General features: G+C 37.3%; 1 long non-coding RNA gene across 1 annotated transcript; it reads right to left on the reverse strand.

The window, feature by feature from the left end:
• Positions 1–296: 296 nt before the first annotated feature.
• Positions 297–24,465, reverse strand: LOC140609890 (uncharacterized). Its single transcript, XR_012011604.1, has 3 exons — positions 24,335–24,465; positions 1,854–1,958; positions 297–534 (listed from the first exon to the last, which is right to left on the reverse strand). It is a non-coding gene; the product is annotated as an uncharacterized lncRNA (long non-coding RNA).
• Between the last annotated feature and the right edge of the window lie 904 nt (positions 24,466–25,369).

A 25,369-nucleotide genomic window follows, 5' to 3' on the forward strand; every position in this document is an offset into this window, starting at 1 on the left:
CACCATTCTATAGTTATATAATTCATTTCCTTGCCCACTGGGTCAATACTTTATCACTTTACCAGTTTCTTTTTGTAATGGCTTTTTTGTACTCCTTGCCAGTGAAAGTGTACCCCCAGAAGAAGAGGATGACAAAAGGCAGGAGAAGGTGGACAGGAAAAGCCTGGTAAGCAGGATCACTGTTAGAGCTACATCTCCATTGTTCCATTTCCCCAGTGGGCATTATTATGCATTTCCCCTTAAGCATGAGGCCATGTTATATTCTGTGTTTAGCTTTTACTAGTTACATGGATGAATTCACTTAAAAATATAGTTCACTGCCACTACGTAACTGATATTTTATATATTGTATCTTCAATCTCTTTCTGGAAATGTAACACACTCATAACCTGTATAATTGGTGTCATTGTTGTCATTTTTATTTTCTCTGAAAACAATTTTGTGAAGTTGTCTCTCCTTGTCCTCAGTTTTGCTGTCTGTGGTTTTGGTTACCCACGGTGAACCTTAAGTAGTCTGGAAGCAGGTGATCCTCGTCTGACAAATCAGCAGAAGGTCAAAAATAGCCTAACTCTATGGACTTGATGCCTACGTCATTCACCTCACATCATCTCATCATTTGGCATTTTATCATCTCACATCATCACAAGAAGAAGAAGGGTGAGTATAGCACGTTGAGTTATTTTGAGAGAGAGAAAGAGACCACGTTCACATCACTTTTATTACAGTATATAGCTAGAATTGTTCAATTTTATTATCAGTTATTGCTGTTAATCTCTAATTTATAAATCAAATTTTGTCATAGGTATGTATGTATAGGAAAAAACAGTATATACAGGGTTCAGTACTATTTGCAGCTTCAGGCATCCGCAGGGGGTCTTGGCTCAAACTCCTGCTAACAAGGAGGACTACTTTGCAATTTTAATAAGAGATTTTAAGCCTTGCAGGTTAGCAGGTTTCAGGTAAGATATGGGAATAGTGGGAGAAAATAACCCATGAAAGCAGTTAGATGACTTGCATGGGATCAGACCACTGGCTGAGTCTGAATTAGAAACTTGGACTTTTTATTCCAGACTCTGCATCCTACATATTGTCTCCCAAATTCAGTTCTGTCAGTGTAAGTGCTATAGAGGATTGCATTCGAATTCCCTGCTCATGGGCTTATTCTTATATTAGGGTGTGCCCCTGAAAGTTCTAGAAGGAAATTTTTTAAACATCTTTTGGAGGAAGAGAAATTCTAAGTTAAACGACCCCGCAGCCCAAACCTTACTAACAACCCTACCATGTATTTGTTACTATTTAATGATACAGATGAGATACAAGCAAATTTTTAGCTATGAGTAGTGAAGAAGAAACCAAAACCGAAATCACTGGTCTTATTTTTCTGCCTGTCAAAATAAGTAGGGATGTAGGCGGTCGAAGAATAACATGGGCACCAACATGTTTTCCTTACTCAAAGCTGCCATCCCCAAATATTCTGCCAGTCAACAAATATTTAATATTCATTTCCAGGCACTTGTGTTAGAGTCCTGAGAGTGAACAAAACAGACACAATACCCACCCTATTGAATGAACTAATTTGGATAACCATTCTATTTCTACTTTCAAAACAGAAGCAGCTTATCAGCCATTCATATTTTGGTATGAATTACTTCAGATGAATAATTCGTTTTCTTGATTCTTTGCTCTAGGTAGATAGATATTCATTAGTAAAGGCTCAGTTTCATTGTTTATGGTGAGGATTGAGGGCAGTAAGCTGAGCAAGAACAATTAAAAGTGAGAGAGAATTTTAGAGCATGGAGAATTTTGAGAAGGCATACCAGAATGTGACCCCAGAGTAGAAAGTTTGTGGTTACCTTAGGTTCTGAATTCGTAGAGAAAAGAAGGTAGGAGGATGACCAAGAAAAGCTCTGTCTCCTTTTTGCCCAAGGATCTTGGTAGCAATTTCTTGACCCACGAACCTGTGGATTGATAAACTTTAGTAGAGAATTCTGGATTTTATCAACCTTGGGTGATATCTGCAAAATATCACCTTCAAGTGATCTCTCATCGTGATAGTTCCAGCCCCAGAAAGATTAAAAAGGACTATTGTATATTCTTAGACTGTATTGAAAGCTGAGTAATTGGTACTTGAGGTAGGTTTAGAGCAGTTTTCTTGGCATTTTCCATCAACATACCCCCTAAATCATGGTAAAGGAGTGAGTTTGGGTGACCAAATTCCATCAATAGGATGACACAGTTATGGCAGGAAATTAGGGGGGCTGTTGAAGGTAACCCAAAGCAGCAAGTCTGAAATGTCTTTAAAATATTGTGGTTGTTTACCTTGAAAATGTAAGAAATGGTTATATACTATCCCATAATAGGTCCGTGTTTGTTTTACAAGAAAAATGTGCTTGAATTGACTTGCTATTAGTAAAATTGGCTTTCTGGGAAGAAATGTCCTGCTGACTGTGTTTCAGTTTGCCCACACATGCTTGCACACACATGGGAACATCTAGAGGGTTGCACTAAGGAGGATAAATAATTGTAGTTGGCTGAGCAGTCACAATGTTATGGATTTGGTTGAATTAGGCACACTTCAAATTTGTTTGCGAGGGTGATTACCCATCTCAGGGTCACCATCAGTTTCTGAGATTCCAAATTTGTAAGAATTTTCTAATGATCTACATCTGAATGCCAGTGATATAGATTCAGTTGGTCAGGACAGGTAGAAAATATGGGGTCCAGTCTTCCATGTCAAAAAAACAGCATTATGCACTGGGCAGGTGTAGAAGTGAATCTGGGCCAGTTCTCTGATGGGCTATTGATAGAGTTTTGCTACCCAAAACTTCTTCCTCTGCTGCCAGACAAAGCAGGTTGGGTGTGAAACTATGATGGACGCATATAAAAACTTTTCAATGCTTTGCGAATGCTCCATAGTTTGAGGTTTGGTGTTGGGTAAAGATTAGCTCCCCCTATAGTTTATAGGTTTTTTTGTTTTTGTTTTTGGTTTTTTTTTGTTTTTTAGTTTATAGTTTTTAATGGCGCCTTTTGCATCTGCACCTATGCCTAGAGCATTTGACTTGGGTTCCACTAATTAGATACAGCCATGTCAGAATTTGAATCAGATGCTAGTGATGCAAAAAAAGATAATTCAGGTTATTTCTCTCCCTCCCTCCTTTAATAGTAACTGGGGCTATAAGATACTAACTGGCATAAAAGAACCAACTTGTCCTTAGCAGCTAGAGTTACTCCTTTATCAAATCAGTTCTGCAACATAATTTTGGTTGCTAGTCTGGAAGTTGAACTCAAGCCTAGCTCTCCAGCTCTTTCAACCGTTCAGTAAGCTGCAAAATAATCTTCTATTAAACTCCTTTTCTGTTTAACCAACTGAAGTCACCTTTGATTGCTTGCGACTGAAGGCCCTGATGAGAATAGACAGTAATTAGGAGAGATCAACTTTAGACATAGTGGTCAGGGAGGCCTCTCTGAGGTGACATTTGAACTGGGGCAGGAGGAATGTGGAGGAGCAAGTAGTATGAGTGGCTGGCGGGGGAGAGCTGGAGCTGAGGAACGAAGTGCAAACGCTTCTGTACAGAACTAGGAGTCCAGCAGAGAGCAAACCAAACAAGGGCCCTGCCTTAGGGGAGTTTACCTCTGGTGAGGATATTTAGACAGTTAAGGGTAGGCAGCTAGCAAGTAGCAGAATTCCAGAATGTGATCAGTTTTATAAAGAAAATGAAAGAGAGTTATAGACTGCAGACAGGGGACAATTTTGGACAGGGTGGGCAGTAAAGGCTTCTCTGAGAAGGTCACGGTCCTCAGAGACGTAGATTTATAACTTAGAGAAAAATCCCTCGAGTACAGTATCAGGACACCCTGTTCAGGGAATGAATTTCATAAGAGTTCTTAAAATAAAAACAAATATTGCAGGGCCATTTCTGCCAAGGTTTGGGATGTTGGGAGAACCCAACAGATATTAAAATGCCCGTAGAGACAAAAGATTTTTAAATGCCAAATGTGATAATCTTTTTGATGATGTTCTCAACCTTAAACTTGCCAAATATGTGTGACCACATTTTTAGGGAGATAGTTCTTTAACTTATGAATATTCTTTTACAACTACGAATTGGCTTATATGTTGTTTTGGGTAGTTGCTATGTGAACAAGTACTAAAAACAAAATAGAGAAGACAAAGGCGATGCTGGTTCTTCATCACTTTGTCAGAAGCTCTTCTGGTTTGATGGACTGGGCTGTCAACAATGGAATAAAGCCAGTACTTAACAGAAAGAAACCTCAGCTTCAAGCAGCCGTATTCCAAAATAATCTCTCAGGGAGTGGAAGTTGCCAGTTTTATGTGAGCATGAAAAATTAATTATCAATGAAGAGGCATTTACTTTTTTTCAGAGTCCATATATTTATTGACAAATAAATGTTCTTTATCTCCCCAGAGGAAAGAATCACTCTCTAAAATTGTTTAATCAATTTACTGACCTGAGTCAAAGCTTTGGGGAGGAAAAAGAATGTACTTCCTCAGACAGATCCCAGAAAAGACAGAGCATGTAGGTCTTTGCTATATTTGTTTTTCCATAGAGCAATTATCTGGAATACCTTCTCCCTACAAAACCATAAAATTTTTCCAGTAAAACATAAACAGACTTACTGGTAATTATGGCAAATTGATATGGCAAATATACGTCTATTCTTACTTTCTTCCCAAACCCCAGAAATGGTAGTAAGATACATATTTAGGAAGCACAAACCAGTGAAGACGGGGAGAACAGAAGAGCAGAACAACAGAGAACAAACAAGCAAGCAAACGACCTGGAGGCTAGACAGCGAGTGAATGAGTGGTAGAGAGAACTTAATGGACCTGAGAATACAGATCCCAAAGCTGGCAAGGAGGAAAGTTGTAGACTAACTCAATTTTACAGCAGAGACTGGCAGCACTAGATGTCTTTGGAAATGGAGATTGAAGGAGGGTGGGAAAAATAGGAGAATATGCTGAAGGTGGAAAAATCAGTCCGATCTATCATTGACATCCTCAACTCCCAGCATCCAGGCAACCATTGCTCCCTCCTCTGCCCGCCAAATAACCCGCCAACCCTGGCAGAGAACTAGAGATCTAGTCCTTGGGGAAGGTGAGACACAGATTCTTGGCTGGATGGGGGTTGGAGGGGAGAATAGGATACGGAAAGTGGGGAAAAGAAGTAGAAATATACATGCTAAATGCTGAAAACCCTAAGTCTTTTTACCTACCTACCTTCCAGAATAATAGTTGACAGACTTTTACCCTCAGCCAGGAGATTGGAAGATCCATCTCCATGCAGTCTGACAAGCTCAAAAGAAAAAGTTTAAAGATATTGGCATCCTAGGCTCCTCAACCAAATAGCCAAGCCAGATTACCCTAAAGTAAAACTGTAGGATGAGTCACTTTCCCACTTCCTCCCCAACACTCGCCCCCACAGATACCTGTTATCTTTATCACCAGGGAGAAATCTTCAATTTGAAAGGTAAAGAGACCAAAATAAAGCAACAGATAAAAGCAACTTGGAGGGAACACATGCCCTAAGTGGAGAATAAAACTCCAAAAACAAAATAAAACATAAATCACGTTATTAATAAACTCAGAAGTGTTTAAAAAATCCTTGCAACCATGAAGCAATAATAGGATACTATAACAGGGCAGCCCTGGTGGCTCAGCGGTTTGGCACCTGCCTTCACCCCAGGGCGTGATCCTGGAGTCCCAGGATCGAGTCCCATGTCGGGCTCCCTGCATGGAGCCTGCTTCTCCCTCTGCTTGTGTCTCTGCCTCTCTCTCTCTCTCTGTCTCTCTTTGTGTGTCTGTCATGAATAAATAAATAAAATCTTTTTTAAAAAAGGATACTATAACAAATGAAAACATTCAGAGAACAAAATAAGCTACTGGAATTTTATATATACATATATATTAGCAGAAATGAAAAACAGATCAGAAAAATTGGGCCCATTGGGTCAGAAGTCCAGGTACCCTTAACTGGATCCTGTGCTCAGGGTCTCACAAAACTATGATAAATGATGGCTGGGGCTGGGGTCTCTTCAGAGGCTCAATGTCCATTTCTAAGCTTATGTGTTTTGGGGCAGAATTTGTTTCTTTATAGCATTAGAACTTCTGGCAGCTTGCTTTTCAAGGCCAGCAGGAAAGAGACTTTTACCTTTACACTCTCCTTTAAAAGGATCACCTGCAAGTCGGGTCTACCCAGGATAATCTCTCTTTTGATTAACTTAAAGTCAACTGATTAGGGATCTATATTACATTTGAAAATTCCCTTCACTTTGCCATATAACACTGTGTAATCATGGGTCTTTGCTATATTTGTTTTGCAGTTTCATCCCCTTTGCCATATTCTGTTGGTTTGAAGTAAGTCACAAGTTCTGTCTATACGCAAGGGGATATAAAGGCATGTATACTATGGAGTGGGAATCAGGGGGGCTGGCTTAGAGTTCTGCCGACCACAGGAGGGGAGGGAATCATCGGAGATACAATATGAGACAATTATTCAGACTTAAAACACATAATTTTCTGGATTGAAAAAGCTCAATATAGGCTAGCAAATTGAAGACAGATCCATACTAGATTATCTGAACACTGTGGACCACAGAGAGTTCTGGTAAGCTTCTAGAGGGGGCATGTCACAAACCAAGGATCAGAGAGGAAAATGGCATTGAATTTCTGAATAGCACTACTTAAATCTTGAAGGCAATGGAGCAATGTCTTCAATATAATGAAGCAAAATGATTTCTATGCTTTAATTCTATACTTAGAAAACTATTGATTTAGGTTCAGGACAGAATAAAGATAGTTTCAGACATGTAAGATCTCAATTATTTCCCATGCATCTTTTTTCAGAAGAATGTCTGAGGATTTGCTCCATCAAAAGGGAGAGAAAATTAAGAAAGAGAACACAGCAGAATTAGCAGAATAAGGCAAAGAGAATCTCAAGATCATGGTGGAGGGAGATCCCAAACCATCAGAATGCAGGTTTGAGGAAGCAGTACATCCAGAATGGGAAAAGCCAGAAGGCTTCGAGAAAGAGTTCTTCTAGAAGATAAAGTTGAGAATGGGGAATAAAACTGATAGAACATTTCCAACATCTTAGCATATTTGAGAGAAATTTAGACAATTGACATAGAGTTTGGGCTTGAATTAGTGTTAAATAAGTTAGAGAAAACCAGGAAAACAACACAAAATGATTAATTCAAAAAGTTGTACAGGAAAGGGAAGGGAATCATGATTTACTACATGGCACAGCTATGAATAATGTTTCCATAGTAATAATAATGTCAGCACAAAATTGAGGTAGAAATATACAGAGAGAATGAGGAATGAGAAGGGTTTGCATGTGTTATAGGAGCATGAAGGAAAGCGAGCGAGGTCTTCTCCTTCCGTTGCAGTAGATCTATAGATAATATCCCAAACTGTGAACACAGGAAGAAACTATGCAGCATGCTATTTGGAGACATGGAGGTAAATATCAAAAGATCAGCCAAAAATGTTGGAAGTGCTCCTGACAAAGAGGAAATAGAGCAGGGAGAAAAGATAGAGGACTGCCATTTCTCTATAAGAAGGCTAATAAATGTATTTTACATTTTAAACTCTGCATATATGATTCTAGTGAAAAATGCAAAGTAAATAAGTAAAAATAGCCATGATTAGATAAAGCAATTATCTGTATAACTGTTTCACCTTTCATACCAGATATGTTGACTCTTTACTTTCTTATATATATTCACTATAAAGTAATGTTTGTTTTATTGTTGTTTTAAAATCAAGTTTATCAGAACTTAAACATCAAATGAATGTTTCCTTTCAGAGCCATTCTCCTTGAGAAGTTAGACACTTAGTCCAAAGTTGCTGCAACTACTTGAAATATTTTTGGAACTGAAAAAAAAATGTTTTTGGAACTGTTTTTAGAATTTCAAAGCCTGTGGCAAACTTCTTTAAATAACTTCAAAGGTGTCAATTCATGGATTTAATATTTTGAAAGAACCAGGAATCATTTGAAATCACATTAGATTTGACTGGTCAACCTAGCTAAAGCCATTTTGAATTAAAAATTAAGGTCTGAGAATAAACTAATACAACTAATTTTTTTGGATGGTTTATAAATTAGCTGTAAAAGAGACTTTAAAAGGGAAAAGGATCGTAAAAGTATTTTGTCTTTGGAGCATAATTATTATGTGTATGAGGCTACATTTTTAGGAAGGTGCTCCCACAAAGAAGTTAAGGATATTCTTCACGAAGCACACAAACAAAAATATTATGTTAGAAGCCTACAGAAAGGGGCACCTAGGTGGCTTAGTGGTTGAGCGTCCGCCTTTGGCTCAGGTCGTGATCCCGGGATCCTGGGATTGAGTCCTGCATCAGGTTCCCCACAGGAGCCTGCTTCTCCCTCTGCCAATTTCTCTGTGTCTCTAATGAATAGATAAATAAAATCTTAAAAAAAAAGAAAAGAAACCTACAGAAATTATTTTAGGAGGAAAAAAAAAGGCCAAATATATATAATATAGCTTACATATGATAGGTGATTGTCCTGTCTTCCAAATCCAAGTAGGATTGAGCCACCCACTGAAATTAGCAGAGCTCCTTATAGTGATTTATTTTCTTCTCTCAATGGAAGAGCTATGACTAGAAGTAAATCTATACCTGTGAATGGACTTCTATGTAGTTGTATAAGGTAAGTGGATCCATTATTGCCTCATCAGCTTTGGTATTACTATATTGATGAATCCAAGACATTCCTTTCTTCAGTGATGAATGACATGGAAAATGTGGTGTCAAAGTCTTCTAATTTTTCTCAGAAATGTTTAATTAGAACTCACCAATAGAGGAACCTGTTGATTTTGATCACATTCTCAACTATGGAGACCTTGTGACCATGCAGCTCTGGGCTCTACTAAATAAACTTTTCCAAGCTTCAGATAGTATTACTTGGATGTAGAGGAGACTGCTAGATGTCCACTATTATTCTTTCCTCTTGAACGGAAAGAAAGACTGCATTTCCTATCCCATCATGCAGGTAGATTAGCCCATGGAACTTGAATGGAAGAAATACCATTCCCAGGTCAGGGCCATGCTTCAGCATGGACTTTTCTCTTTTGCTATCTGGATGCAGATGAGGAGGCACTAGGGGTCAGTGGATCCAGGTTGAAGTAGCCTAGGGTCTTGCATAAATGCATGTGGTAGAGAGCTATTCCTGCCATTCTGAGCAGCTGCCCTGGAATATCATATAAAAAAGAAATATTGTCTTAAAGCAAATTGAGTGCATTCTTTAAGAACTTGGGTCTTTTTGTTGCTGTAGCCCAGTCTATACCAATGAAGAAAATGGCTTTTTACCTGGAATAAGGGATCTCATTTCTGACCCTTGAGACTATATATATTGAAGAACCCCTCCAAAGGCAGAGCTTCCTACTTAAAATAAGCAATATGAAAATATGTTTGTTTTAGTTTTAGTTAATACAGCTTCTAATGGGAAAACTGTTTCAACATGAAAGATGTACTACTTAGAAGTAAATTTTTATATATTAATAAACAGAAAACAAATGATTCAGTGCATTGCTATCCAAGAAATAAAAGTAGGCTATAATCTCAAGAAGACATGACAGAAATATAATTAATATAAAATAAATGTGTAAATTAATTTGTTGAAGGTAATCAGAAGAAAGAGGGCATTTACAGAGTGGGTTGGTTGGAGTAGGCCTTGTAGGCAGCAGAGAAAAGGTAAAGGAGCCTATGGGGCAATAGAGTTGCCTTGGCCAATGTAGTATCTTTTTAAGATGGAAATGAAATCCTGAGGTAGAGATTAGCAGGCACCAAGGATGCAACAGTATAATTAAATGGCTTTGACCTGGAAATGAACAGGAATTTGTGGATGGAGAGACAGCAGAGAATAAAGTAGGGGAGAAAGAGAACACGGGCAGTGAGAAGGACAGAGTGGAATGTGAAAGTTCAGTATGAGGTTACATGTACTGTTCACTCCTCAGTCTCCTCAAATCTTTAGTAAAAGGAGGCATAAGATCGTGATTATTGCTGTTGTTTTATATTTTTTCTTCCAGAATCCATGCCCTTTTTAAATATTTAAACTTTTTATTTTGGAACAGTTTTAAATTTACAAAAAGAATTATAAAGATAGAATGGAGAATTCCCATATACTCCATACCAAATTTTCTCAATTACTAACATTTTACCTTGATGAGGTACATTTCATATAGCTAATGAACAAATAATGATACCTCATTATTAATCAAAGTCTATACTTTATTAAGATTTCCTGGGGCACCTGACTGGCTCAGTCAGTAGAACATGTAACTCTTGATCTTGGGGTTGTTAGTTCAAGCCACACATTGGGTGTGAGGTTACTTAAAAAAATAAAAAAATAAAAATCTTTTTAAAAACCTTCTTTCCTTTGTTTTTATCTAAGGTTCTTTTCCTGTTCCAGAATACCACATTGCATTTAGTTGTCCTGTCTCCTTAGGTTCTTGTTAACTGTGATGGTTTTTTAGATTTTCCTTGGTTTCAATGACATTGATAATTTTATGGAGTACTGGTCAGGTATTTTGTAGAATGTTTGTCAATTAGAATTTGTCTGATATTTTTCTCATGATTAAACTGGAATTATGGGTTTGAGAGAGGAAAACCACACGTACTATTATTGATATAACTCATCCCTGTTGATGCTCCCCTTGATTATCTGGTTAAGGGGATGTTTGTCAGATTTATCTACCCTAAAGTTACCCTTTTTCCCGTTTCCATACTGAACTCTTGGTAAGGAAGTCACTGTACCTAGCCCACACTTAGAGTATAAGGTGCTAAACTGCACCTCCTTAAAGGTTGAGCATCTACATTAATCATTTGGAATTCTGCATAGGCGATTTAGTTATTTCCTCCGACTTATTATTTATTTCTTTGTTTTAAAAGTATTTTGTTATATCCATATAATTATATATCTATTCCTATATGGACTCATAGCTATTTATTTTATACTTTCAGTTACAATCCAATACCACATGTTTATTTAGTTGCTCACATTTTTCCAGTTTGGCCATTGGGAATTCTTTCACTTAGCTTTTGTGTTCCCCAAAATATGCTTACTTATTATGGTTTTCTGGTTCTACTTTTGTATTTTCAGCAATTCCTTTTTTTTTTTTTTTTGGCACCATAAGATGCTCTAGATTTGTTCTGTATTTCCTTCCCCAGTTCTAGAATTGACTATTTCTGCAAGGAGGCTTGCTTCTTTTTATTAGAATAGTATTAGAAACCAAGATCTGGCTTCTACATGTGCTCATTTCTGCTGTGGTGTCCTTCTAGGTTTCCTTAGCTAACAAAGCAAGGAAATATATGGGTGTATACTAACCTGTGTATATACACAAATTGATAAATATCTCTATACATATCCATCTGTATGTATATTAAACTAAACAGGGGATCCCTGGGTGGCGCAGCGGTTTGGCGCCTGCCTTTGGCCCAGGGCGTGATCCTGGAGACCCGGGATCGAGTCCCACGTCGGGCTCGCGGTGCATTGGAGCCTGCTTCTCCCTCTGCCTGTGTCTCTGCCTCTTTCTCTCTCTCTCTGTGTGACTATCATAAAAAAAAAATGCTAAACATGAGTTCATATTGAAGTTGCTAACTCTAATCCATTACAATATGGATCATTCTAGCCTTTTCTACTTGCTAATCTGTAACTTCCCACCCAGTCCAACGATGAGAAACCTGGCTCCTACTGACCATCATCCGTTTACTTAATTTTTCAATCCAATATATATGTATACTGGTTTTTTCATTTTAACCCATACCCTATAGAAAACAATTTGATCAACTAGAATATAGTGTTTATGCACAGTTGTTTTTGCCTTTGGTTTTACAAACTCTACTCAGTTCCAAAGTTCCTTAGGTCTCCAACTTATTTCCCAATTGCCTTTAATGAGAGTATTTTATACATTTATAGTATAGTTAGATTCTTACCTCATGGTCTTCATTCTATGCCGGGATCCCTTGACCCCCTGAATGGTATTTTAAAATTTGTACATATTAAGGTTCAAACTTCGTGCTGTAAAGTTTTGTGGGTTTCAACAAATGCATTGTGTCACACAGCTACCTTTACAATAGTATACAGAAGAGTTTCACTACATTAAAATTCCCCTGTGCTTCTCTTAGTCTCCAAAACTGCTAGCAACCACTGAACTTTACAATGTTTGTAGCATTCAGCCTTTTTCAGAATGTTTTATAAATGGAATCATACATGAAGCCTTTTCAGAGTGAATTCCTCTTGATCTATGCATGGCTTAACAGCTCATTTCTCATTACTGTTGAATAGTATTCCATTTTATGGATGTACAACAGTTTCTTCTTTTTTAATTTTAAAGATTTTATTTAATTGAGAGAGAGAGCACAAACAGGGGGAGTGGCGGAGAGAGAGGAAGAAGCAGGCTCTGGTATCATGACCTGAGCTGAAGGCAGATGCTTAACCACCTGAGCCTCCCAGGCGCCCCTGTACAAGTTTCTTCACCCATTTACCTACTGAATGACATCTTGGGGGTTTTAACTTCTTTGTGATTATGACTAAATAGTCATGTACAGATATTTGTGTGAACATAAATTTTCATATCAGTTGAGGAAGAAGCATGATTTACTGAATTGTATGGCAAGACTATGTTTAGCTTTGTTTAGCTACAAAACTGTTTTCCAAAGTGGCTGTGCCATTTTGTTTTGTGAATTCTTGATCTACATCCTCACCAGCAGTTGATATTGTCAGTGTTTTGGTTTTTAACCATCCTAATTGGTGTGCAGTGGTAACTCACTGCTGTTTAATTTGCATTTCCATAGTGACAAGTGATGGTGAGCATCTTTTTATGGGCCTACTATCTGAATATCCCCTTTAGTCCATCCTTCTTCTTCTTTTTTTTTTTTTTTTTTTTTAAGATTTTACTTATTTATTCATGAGAACACAGAGAGAGGAAGAGAGAGAGGCAGAGTCATAGGCAGAGGAAGAAGCAGGCTCCATGCAGGGAGCCCGATGCAGGACTCGATCCCGGGTCTCCAGGATCACGCCCTGGGCTGAAGGCAGCGCTAAACCACTGCCCTCCATCCATCTTTTTAACCTACTCTTTCCTTAGATGGAACAGAATGTAAGTGACAAAATTTCATTTTTTAAAGTTACAGTCATATTTGAATTTATCCTGATTGGGACACCTGGGTGACTCAGTGGTTGAGCATAGGTCTTTGGCTCAGGTCGTGATTCCAAGGTCCTGGGATCGAGTCACATGTCACATCATGCTCCCCACAGAGAGGCTGCTTCTCTCTCTAGGTCTCTGCCTCTCTCTCTCTCTGTGTCTCTCATGATTAAATAAATAAAATCGTGAATTTATCCTGATGAGTATTTTCAGAATGCTCCAAATCTTGATCTCACTTTTAGACTCAGTATCTTGGATTACTTACAATGGCCTGATCTCTTTCTTTAATTGTAAATTTGTATTAGTTTAAATCTCAGAGGGCAATCTTCTTTCCAAATTCTTAAAGTGAGAAAGAAAGAGACAACTTCATTGTTCCCTCATAAAAATCTTATGCTTTTCTCTTTCTTTAAAATATTATTTTAAATAGCTATAGCCATACTTCAAATATTTTAGAATGGATTGACCTCCATCACAGGCTTTTTATTTTCCTAATATTTTCCTTAAAGGCTATTTTAGTGTAATGGTTCCCCAAATTTGGTGTGTATCAGAATCTCAGGCAGCCAAAAAAAAAAAAAAAGAAAGAAAAGAAACAGTGATGTGTGTTCATTAAATTAAGACTTAAGCCTTTATATTTTTAATCAAGATCCACAGGTGTTTTTGATACTGTTTTGACATTACTGTGCAACGTTTAACACTATGGTTTTGCTACTACTGACCAAAGTTTGAGAACCATTGGTTTGGTGTTCAGACTGAGGGCGAATATAATCCTGAATAGGAAACACACAGTCAGCCTGTTGAGACGCTGATACGGTTTGAGAAGCCAATTCTGCTGTCTTGCTGTGTCCTCAACCTAATATTTCCATAGCTTTGTGTGCATGATTTTTGTCAGGGGTTGAACTTAAATATCAGTAGAATATTTTTACAGTACGAGATATTATGAAAAACTAGTTTATTCTTAAGAGTCCACAAAAGGAAAATTTTAAAACCATCTGGACATGTCATATCACTTAAATTAAAACTCTTACAAGATGTGTCCCAGAATTTGCATTTTGCGAAGTGCACTATAACATACAAGGTAGATAATCCATACATCTTTGCATATTACTGGTTCACTACTCTTCTATACAATAAAAATTGAATAGCAGTAATTTTTTTTTTACAACAAAGCATTAACCTAAATTAAGAAGACCAGATTTAACAATGTAGCATTTTGTGACTAGAAAGCAACTATTTCTCAGATATTTTTTCTTTAAAACTCAAGTTTTCATGTGCTTTATGTCCTTCCTAAGCTACGGCTAATATTCAATATAACTTAAGAGGCACAGTTCCATTCCAAAGAAAAACTTCATCACATCAAAACATTATTTGCATATTCATAAGATTCCACCTTCAGGCACAGACATGAGCTCTTTTTCTTGCAAACTATTATATCAATAGAAATATACAAATAAGCATCAAGAAAAATGCGAATAAGGATATTAAATGAAAAAATGTTTGCTCACCAGTGCACACTTTATCAGGTGGAGAGTATGCTTGCTTGATTACAAAGTAAATTTTAAAGGGAAATAATTGTGCTCATTGTTCATATAAATATATTTAATTGCCATTATTACTAATAATTGCTAATACTGATGAGTGTACTTCTAAGCAATTGTTTGAATTTGCTAGAAAACATATAACATGACTTTTTTGGAAAATGTATTTAAATTTTACCTGAGGGGCTATTTTTTTAATCAAAATAACACACCAAGGCATGGTTGAAAGCACTTTGCTTTTTCAAAGGTCTCTCCAAACTCAATTGTAATCCAGAAATGAGTAGTTTCCCATGAAAATATCAACTGCTTGAGCCTCCTTTGCCAGCAACTAGATTATGCTATTCATTTTACTAGTAACTAATGGTTATTCTTATGAGATATTACATTTCCTGAAATTTTTGCTGTGAGGATAATTTTATAATCACTACCAGGCGAATACAAATTTTTTCATCCTTTTAAGAAATTTAAATTCCTCCTCTTAATCTTATTTTCAGCTTTTTTGGATGTATCTAAAAACTTTGTCCTCAGTCAATCCATATCAGATCATGTCAGCCTTTCCTCCAAGTTAAAAGGCATCTTATTCCTTCTACTTAATACTAATCCTGGAAAGCAAGAAATACACAAAAACAATCAAAATCCCTAATGGCTTTGATTTGCTAATCACTGAAGATTTTCAAATATTTCTACTTCTCCTCCACTGAAGTGCTAACTGTTACAGTGTGACATAAGCAAAGCATTTGAACATCTATAGGACACAAATCCTATTAGTGAAGGAGAACCTTTCTAAATCACTCTTTGTGTATAACACTTATAATTATTAATTTACTAGTTAGGAACAAAAGAGATCCCCCATAGTTAAACAAACAGCTGACCTCCTTAAACACAGTCATGCTATTCCATTTCAACATTTCTAAAAAAGTCAGTTAGAGATGAAGTTATTACAATTTCCATAGACTAAGGATGCCTAAAGTAGTAGCTGGCTTAAGAAACCAAAGACAGCCTGCTGCAGTTTGCAGAAATGCTGACTTGTGAGGCCCAGGTCATTATTTATTGGTGTCTAGACTTAGAGCTTCTTTAACCTTCCACTTTAACCTCAGGGGCCACCCAAAGAACTGGTTTCAGGGTCAGCAAAGTACTTTGGTTGTATTTTCATCAGAATTGAGGATCAGTAGGTGGGGATGCCGTGCCCCAGCCTTGGAATACATTAGAGGACGAGAGCACTTCTGCACAGCTTTTGAAGGCAGTTGCCACCAGGTTGTTAACTCTCTCCCCAGCCACAGAGCACACTGTACTGACTTTATTCTTTACACAGGTTCCTTGTGAAGCAGTGGAGTGATTTTAAAATTCCATTTCTGACCCATAAGACCTTTGGTGATCCTGTTCCTGCACCCAGCACAAGCTGCTTTCCCCATTCATGCGCTGCAGGTATGAGTCTATTGTTCACATCTATTAACTAGAGACACTGCAGAGGACTTTAAATTTTCTTCAGTACATATCTAGAACAGTTCTCTCAATTTGAAGTTCTCATATTCATGCTAAAACTTCGAAATATGCAGGCTGCCAGTGAGAAAAGAGACTATATTGAACTTAATTAAATTTGTATTGTTATTCTCAAATACCAGCTTTAAAGGATTTGAATGTACCCGAACTATAAATATTTTTTTAAGTGAAATAACCAACTCAAATGACATATGAAGAGGAAACTATCCACACCTCTCATCTGTAATTTTAAAGGAAATAAAGTCTTCTCATGAGAGTTATTGTTGAAACAGTGTTAGTGTCATACTACACTGTGAGGTTTTCCCGTACATCTTGTTTCTCAGCCAGAATCCGCTTTTAGTTCAACAACTTTATTCTAAATTCAGAATAGAAAAAATGACTTCACCATTGATAAGTGAATTAAAAGTTAGCTATAGAGGAATAGTAGGTATTTCACAAAGGAAATAGGGTAATTTTCATAGTTGGGGGTCAAAAGATAAGTCCCAGGTTTGCCATTTGCTCACCTAAAATACATGAAGTTACTTTACAAATATACATGCATGAGATTTTATTACAACTCTAAATTGGATTTTTACCACCCCAAATTTGGAAAACCTGTTTGGGACAAAGTACTGCATAAAAGGGTTTGGGAATTTTGGTGCCACTAAAAGAATGATTAGTTGAAGAGAAAAGATTATTTCTGAAACAAATTAAGTGTATGTGTTTGTGCATATATAAAATTTACATATATAAAAAATTTACATATATACTTATCTGTTACATTAGAAGAATATATTATTGACATTGATTACTATCCTCACATGCAGGTATAGCTGAAAAGGGCATCTCATAATCAATCAAACATATTTAGAAGTGTGGATAAGTAGAGTTTGGTTTGTGGCCACAGCTTCTCTGTTGCTTTTTTTTTTTTTTTTAAGATTTTTATTTATTCATTAGAGACACAGAGAGAGGCAGAGACACAGGCAGAGGGAGAAGCAGGCTTCATGCAGGGAGCCTGACGTGGGACTCGATCCCATGTCTCCAAGATCATGCCCTGGGCTGAAAGCCATGCTAAACCGGTGAGCCATCTGGGCATCCCAGGCTCTTTGCTTCTTAGACTCTATCTATAGCTAAGGGCAGAGCATTCTGCTCACCAACACCAACATCTACACACCAGTGCCAGGGTGGCCAGATTGGCAGTGAGACCCAAGCATATTCTCCATTTGATTAATCTACTAATCTGTTCTCAGAATGTTATCTGATTTTATATATAAAAGTATGAAAAAGCTATTTACAATTGTAACTTAAAGGACTAAGATAACTAGATAAGTAGTTTTACCAAGAAAAAAAAAATTTCAGGGTATTTGTCACCGTGATAGACCAAATGTTTATGTCCCACCAACATTTACATGTTGAAACCTTACCTGTGACGGGATTTGTGGACTGGGCCGTTATGGGAGTAATTAAGATTAAATGAAGTCAGAGAAGGGAGGCCCTGATCTGATTGGACTGGTGTCCTTAGGAGAGGAAAAGACACCAGAGAGCTCTCACTCTCCTCCTCACGAGGACACATCAAGAAGGTGGCTCTGCAAGGCAGAAATAAAGTCCTCGCCGGAAACCAAACGTGCTGGCACCTTGTTCTTGGACTTCCCAGCCTCCAGAACTGTGGGAAAATACATTTCTGTTGTTTAAACCACCCAGGCCATAGTATTTTGTTATAGCGGCCTGAGCATGCTAATACAGTCACTGCAAATCTATTCCTAGGCATCCTCAGGGACAAGATAGCAGGGAAGAAAGCAGGAGATTGGATTTGACTAACCTAACTTTATTTGCCATTACCTGTCCCATTCAAACCTCAGCAAATAGGCAGACCAAAAGATGGTCCATAAGTCATTCCAAAGTTTTTGGAAACAGGTCTCCTACTTAGGCCTTTTTATTCAGCTTAATCTCTGAAGTTTAATTCCAGAAGGGAAACAAAAAGATATTAATATATTTTATAAAAATATACCCTGTAGTTTTTAAAAATTTTTATTGTTCAATTCATGTTTTGTTTTTTCAATAATGTAGTAAGCATCTGCAAAGACCTGCTCAACACAAAAGTTAGGACCATGACGAAAACTTACAATTAACCTTGTGGTTCTCTACCAACCCATCTCCAAATGGAGATAGCCATCCTTTTACCTCCTATTTCGTGGTTCCTTTGCTTTCTTTTGTATATTTTAATACATTTGTAAATACTAGTTAAAACATGTTTTTGTTTTTAACTTTGTAAAAAAGAATATCATACCGTATGTGCCCACTTCTACTTTTCATACCAAATTATTTAGGTAGTGAGCTCTTTTCTTTCATGCCTTTTGTGAGGTTAAGTGGGGTAAGGAGTGCTCGAAATATTCTCGCATGTTGAGCCTTTGGTCATACCCCTGATGTTTCTTCAGGCACAGTGATCTTTCCCAGCATGGTTAATAACCATGTGTAAGTGCAACTACTCCCAGACAGAAATGAAAACAATTAAGGAAGAAATTTTGGCACATAAGTTGCAGTTTACCTAGTTTGCAACCAGTTTGTAGCATCTTGATTGTAGCGGTCAGGTAAGCACCCACTTGATCTGGATATCCATCTATAATAGTGTTTGATGTGAACAGTGAAGAAAAACAACATGACTCTGCAGTTATCTTAAATATAATTATCACATCATTATAATTCTTCATGTTGCAAGCAATGAAAATCCAGCTGAAACTAGCTTCAATAGTAAAGAGGATTTACTGGCATGGGCATTAAGGAGGGCTTGTGATGTGATGAGCACTGAGTGTTATACACAACTGATAAGTCATTGAACACTAAAAAATAAAAAAAGAGGATTTACTGGTTCACTCGATTATAAAGTAATATAGGTGTGCTTCAGGATTGGTTTGATCCAGTGACTCAAGGATATCAAAACAAAGGTTGTTTTATTTCATTATTCTCTCTTCTCTGTCTTCTACATTGTCATCTTTATCTGATTTTTTTTTATTTTATTTATGATAGTCACAGAGAGAGAGAGAGAGAGGTAGAGACACAGGCAGAGGGAGAAGCAGGCTTCATGCACCGGGAGCCCGACGTGGGACTCGATCCCGGGTCTCCAGGATCGCGCCCTGGGCCAAAGGCAGGCGCCAAACCACTACGCCACCCAGGGTTCCCTGTCATCTTTATCTTAAAGTGAGTTTCTCTTATGGTGGCAAAATGGCTGTAGAAAGAGAAGGCTAGCTCATGGAAGCTACAGAAAAGTGAAGAACCTTCTTTCTTAGAAGCCCCCAGAAAAGCTAATCTCATTCTCTTTCCTTTGACTTAGAAAACTTTTTATGATACTTTACCTCCTCCAATATCCTTTTCAAAAGGCCCATTATTAATTTCTTACTATCCTGAAATAGGCTTTTCTTTTGATTTACATAACTTGAACTTGTTGTCTCTAAAAGCTACACTCAGTAATACATCGATGTAGGTTTAACAGTTGTGACAGATGTACCACACCATTGCAAGGTGTTGATGATGGGGGAACAGTGAAGGGAGGGGAGGTGTGTACTTCTGCACAATTTTTCTATAAACATAGAACTGCTCTAAAAATGAAGTCTGCTTTTTTAAAAAATGTACTCAGAATCCCCTGAGCAGTTGCCTCTCTGTTCTGCATACAGTGGATGTTATGGAATTCTACTTTCCACTCTCCACTTTGGCCTGAATTTCTAAAGTTATTCCTAACTGAACCCTTCCTCCCTTTCTCACCTTGGACACCAACACCGATATCGTGACACTTCCTGTTTGGCAGCATTAAGTATTCTCCCAAGTTACGCCAATACAGGGTTAAAATGTGTTACTCTTTCATTTCTAACATCAACATTATCAATGAACCTGACAAACACACAATCTAATACAGGATACATTTGAGTTATCCATCTTCTGACAGCTTCTGAATATAAGGATTGGTCAAAACTAAAGACTTGTGGAAAGAATGAAGTAAGAATATATCCAAAGTGTTTGCAAATAATTCTTTGGTTATTTTGCCTTTGTTTTGGCTTTGCATATTCAAAAGAATGTGGCATTTATATTTATTTTAGTTGGAATATTTTTTGATTAAGTGAAAGAATATCAATATCCTGGGATATAAATAGCTCTAGCTGAGAGCAAACAAAGACTTCTGGGTGCTACGTAGAGCCAATACAGTTATCATAAATTTCACTTCTAACAAAAGACATCAGGGTTAACAAAATTGTTTAATTTGCTTAGGCAGGATGAACCTTGTGCCTGGGCAAATTATTTCATGAGCTTTATGTTGAATAATGCTCTAGAGAGATACTTTTTTCTCCATTTATACCCGAGTAGGAGTTAGCTTCTAGTTTATTTCAAGTACATAATATATGTGAAAAAGTGCTTGCAAATTAGAGGAATTATTGTAACACAAGTCTGCCTTAAGACATACAGGCTCTCAAGTTAAACAGGAATTACGTTCTTTAGCTAACAGATTTATGGAATGTAATGAAATTTTGCTACTGGGTAGTAAGAATAGACTGTCTAGTCTATTTCAGTGGAGAATCAGAAAAAAGTAAGTAGGAGACAATGTGGAGAAAGAACAATGAAGTAGGAACCAGAAGCCCTATACGACCTTGAGCACTTGACTTCTCTAAACCTCAGGTTTTTTTTATCTGTAAAGTAGTAATTCTAGGCCATAATTAAGATCAAATTATATAATAGATGTGAATGTGTTTTCTGCCTTTCAAAGAACAGTGTTAATTTAAAATGTTATTATGTAAGAGGTAGGGGGCTATTCCACTAAGGCATGTAAAATAAGGTAAAAGGTTTTTCTGTGGTATACAGGGTAAGCTGTGTTAATGAAAAAAAATCCTTCCTGAAAGTCTCCGTAAACCCAGGTCAGTGTTCTGGAAACTGTCTTAGACAAAGTGCATAGGGCAAAGCTTCTCAACCACAGTACACATAAGAATCACCCGAATCTAGTGAAAATACCAATGCCAGGATCCCATCCACCATGTGTATTTAAAACAATAAATAAAGTTCACAGACAGTTTTGAGGAAAACCTTCATTTAAGAATCACTGGTCTAGAGCAGAGGTCAGCAAACTTTTCTGTAACAGCCAGATAGTAAATATTTTAGCCTTTACAGGCACATAAGGAATCTGTTTTATCTTCTTTGTTTTATTTACTTATTTAGAAACCTTTAAAAATGTAAAGAACATTCTTAACTCCTCAACCGTACAAAAACAAGCCAGGAACTGAATGAGATTTTAGGGAATGAGAGAGCTCACATCATAGTTTGTAAATTAGTACATGATGCATATATAGTATAACTACATAGATGGTTACCCTTTTCATTATCACGAAATCCTTGAGTATAAAGCCTTGTCTTATTCATTTTAGTATTCCTGGAACATAGCACATTTCCTGGCACATCATGGTCGCTCAGTAATTGCTGGATAAATGAATAGAAGAGAGAAGGTCTACTAAAAAGATTAATATTATAGACTATAGCATATGCAAAAGCTATCCAATGATAAGTGATAGTTTCCCAATTGATTTCATCAGTACAAACAGTAAAACAAAAACAAAAAACAAAAAAACCCAAAACCCATACCCCAAGAAACTCTGCTACCTTAATATTAATGTTTGTTGACAATGACTATGTTAAGCAGATTTTGGCAAGTAATTCATTTTGTTTGTTGTTTGGAAGAAATGTGGTCTTGCCTTTGTGGAACTTCTAGGAACATGGAGTTTCATTTCTTGGATATGGTGTTTAGGGAAATTGTTTTGGCAACCATATCTAGGGATGAGAATGGGAATATATCTGAGTCATGGGCCTCTAGCACGAGTGCTGTACTTAAAGCTCTGGATTAGTACTGGATATATTAACTTAGCTAAGTCTTTAAATGTGACTAGCAATGAATGCATTGCTTAATTCCAAGCTATCGATATTGAAAATGTGAACAGAGTGCTGAAGTATATCATATTACAGTGGGCTCATAGTCATCTAATTAGCTTAAAATAGGTCTTTAACATTTTATAATATTTATTTTCCAGCTTTATTGAGGTATAACTGACAAAAATTACATATATTTACAGTGTACAACATGATGGCTTAGTATATGTATAGCTTATGAAATGATTAGCACAATCAAGCTAATTAACATATCCATCAATTTAGATTGTTATTTTTATGTGTCTGGTGAGAACATATAAGATCTCAGCAAATTTCAAGGGACAATATAGTAATTATTAACTATAGTCATTATGGTGTACCTTAGATCTCCAGAACTTATTCATCCTATAAAATGGAAACTTTATACCCTTCGTCTAACAGCTCCCTATTTCCGTACTCCTCGCTCACAACCACCATTGTATTGTCTGCTTCCATAACTTCAACTTTTTTAGATTCTACATACAGTATTTGTCTTTCTGTGTTTGGCATATTTCATCTATCACAATATCCTCCAGTTTCATTCATGTCACAAATGACCAGGTTTCATTTTATTTTAAGGCTGAGTAATATTCTAGGGTATGTATAGGCCACATTTTCTTTATCCATTCATCTGTGGATGGACGTTTAGTTTATTTTTATGTCATGGCTACTGTGAATAATGCTACAATGAACATGACAGTGCAGACAATATCTATTCTGGCCACTGATTTTATTTCTTTTGGATATATACCTAGAAGTAGGACTGCTAGAGGGGTCCCTGGGTGGTTCAGTTGGCTAAACATCTGCCTTAGGCTCAGGTCATGATCCAAAGGTCCTGGGATAGAGCCCTGCATCAGGCTCCCTGCTCAGTGAACAAGGATTCCTTTTTCTTCACATCCTTCCCAACATTGGTTCTTTTGTCTAAAAAGACAGTACCCATTCTAATGGGTATGAGGTGATATCTCATTGTGGTTTTGGTTTACATTTCCCTGATGATTAGTATTGTTGAATAATCTTCCATATACCTGTTGACCATTTGTGTGTCTTCTTTTGAGAAATATGTGTTCTCTTTTTTGGTCCACTTTCTAAATGGTTATTAGTTTTTTTACCCTTGAGTTGTATGAGTTCCTTATATACTTTGGATTTTATTTTATTTTTTTATTTTATATTTTTTAAAGATTTTATTTATTTATTCATGAGACACACAGAAAGAGAGGCAGAGACACAGGCAGAGGGAGAAGCAGGCTCCATGCAGGGAGCCCGACGTGGGACTCAATCCTGGGCCTCCAGGATCACTCCCTGGGCTGAAGGCGGTGCTAAACCGCTGAGCCAGCCAGGCTGCCCTATACTTTGGATTTTAACACCTTATCGGATGTATGGTTTATAAGTATCCCCCCTCCCCATTCAGTAGTTTGCCTTTCACTCTGTCGACTGTTTCCTTTGCTGTACAGAAGCTTTTAGCCATTTGTCTATTTTTTATTTTGTTACCTGTACTTTAGGAATCATATCCAAAAAGTCATTGCCGAGAAAATAGGTCTGTTTTATGTAGTTTTGCTTCTTGGCCTTCTGTATATAAGGATCTGATACCTTATCTCAGATAGAACGGAGTATCCACCCTCTTGATCTGATTACTCCTTTGACTGCTTTCTTAACCGAGGTACATGATTCCTTAGTAAATCTTTGATAGTTTTATAGCTCACACTGCCTAGATTTCCCTTTACAATAGCTTTAGTCCATCTCACAGGCCAACATTTATCTGGCACTTGACTACTACTCCTTAATTCAAGTGAACATTTCCTTCTGAATTGCTGCAGTAGAATTCAAAGTCTCCTACTTCCAAGGTCAACCGCACCAACTCCTCATATTCCTTGGATATACCATATTTATTTTGCCTCACAAATGTTCCTATCTCAAATGCCCCCTTGATCTGCTTGACAGTATCATTGTAGATACTGATAATATCAAACTCTACCCGAGCCCTATGCCACTAGAAAAAGCTATGATTAATAAATCCCCCAACTCCAATTCTTTTGTGCTCCAGGAAAAGATTTACTGCAAAGAGCCAGTCTTCTCGATTCTTAAATAGGACTCATTGATGCCCTCTTTGTTTACCTCTGACAAGGCCAGACACAGACCCTCCCATTCCTATTCTTTGCCTCTTAAATGATTAGGTGAACGGTTTGTCCCTGCTGGCCTACCTGGACAGAATGCTTCACTTGAAAAACTTTAGTCAGGCTTCTCTTCTCCGGCTAGGTGCCTGAACTTTGGGCTCTGGGGCAGAACAGTCCTCCTTAACAGCCTCTCCAGGTCATCAGCAGACTGCAAGAAAAGACCTACCCTGATAATTATCTGATGATGCTTACTCATCCCACTCCCCCACACCTGATTCCCTCTAGCTTTTCTCTCCTTCCCTATAAAAAAGGAAAAAAAATTTTTTTGCATGACCTTTTAGATCGTACAGTCTATGTATTCTTCCTGTTGCAACAGTCACCTTCCTCTGATTGCAATAACCCTTTTGGATAAAGTCTTTACTCCAAAAAGCTTTCCTATCCCTAAGACTAGGTTAGGTACTCCCCAGAGGGATTCCATAACATTATGCCCATATCCTAACAAGAGCACTAATCACAGTTGGGGAAAAAGGATTATATTCTTGCCTCCATTCCTTACTAAACTGTGAGCTTCTTGAGGGCAGCCACTCTGTTCTGTTTACCTTGTAGTAATGGTCCTGGTAGAGTTCTAGAATGTTCTAGAAGTGTAATGAAGGCTTAAACTCTTAATTATTTAAATTAGCAACCAACTTTTTTTTTTTCTCTGTGAAGATGGACAACTGGTCTGAGAACCCGTTTCTGACTAGTCATTTCTATGAATGAATGAATTATAGTAAGAGGAGAGAGGTCGCAATGGAGATTATTCCTCTACTGCTGCATAGGAATAACATTCACACCCAGAAGGAGCGATTTAGATTAGACAAAGGTTTGCCACCCACCACTGTGAACCTTATAAAACTATGTGGGAAAGCAATTTTGATTATTGTTGTAGAGGCCATCAGTTCTAGAAAAATATCCCAGAAGAAAATGGGTTTTTTTATTCCTTTTGGCTCAAAATAGTGACTTATACACTTCTGGAGATGGAAGGAATACCAGCTTCAATTTATCAAACACATAAAATGTTAACTGTGCCGTTTTATTGAAAGTTTATGACATACATCACTAAGATATGATTTATATTACACC

Source organism: Canis lupus, chromosome 2 (genome assembly GCF_048164855.1).
Source record: "Canis lupus baileyi chromosome 2, mCanLup2.hap1, whole genome shotgun sequence".
NCBI lineage: Eukaryota > Metazoa > Chordata > Mammalia > Carnivora > Canidae > Canis > Canis lupus.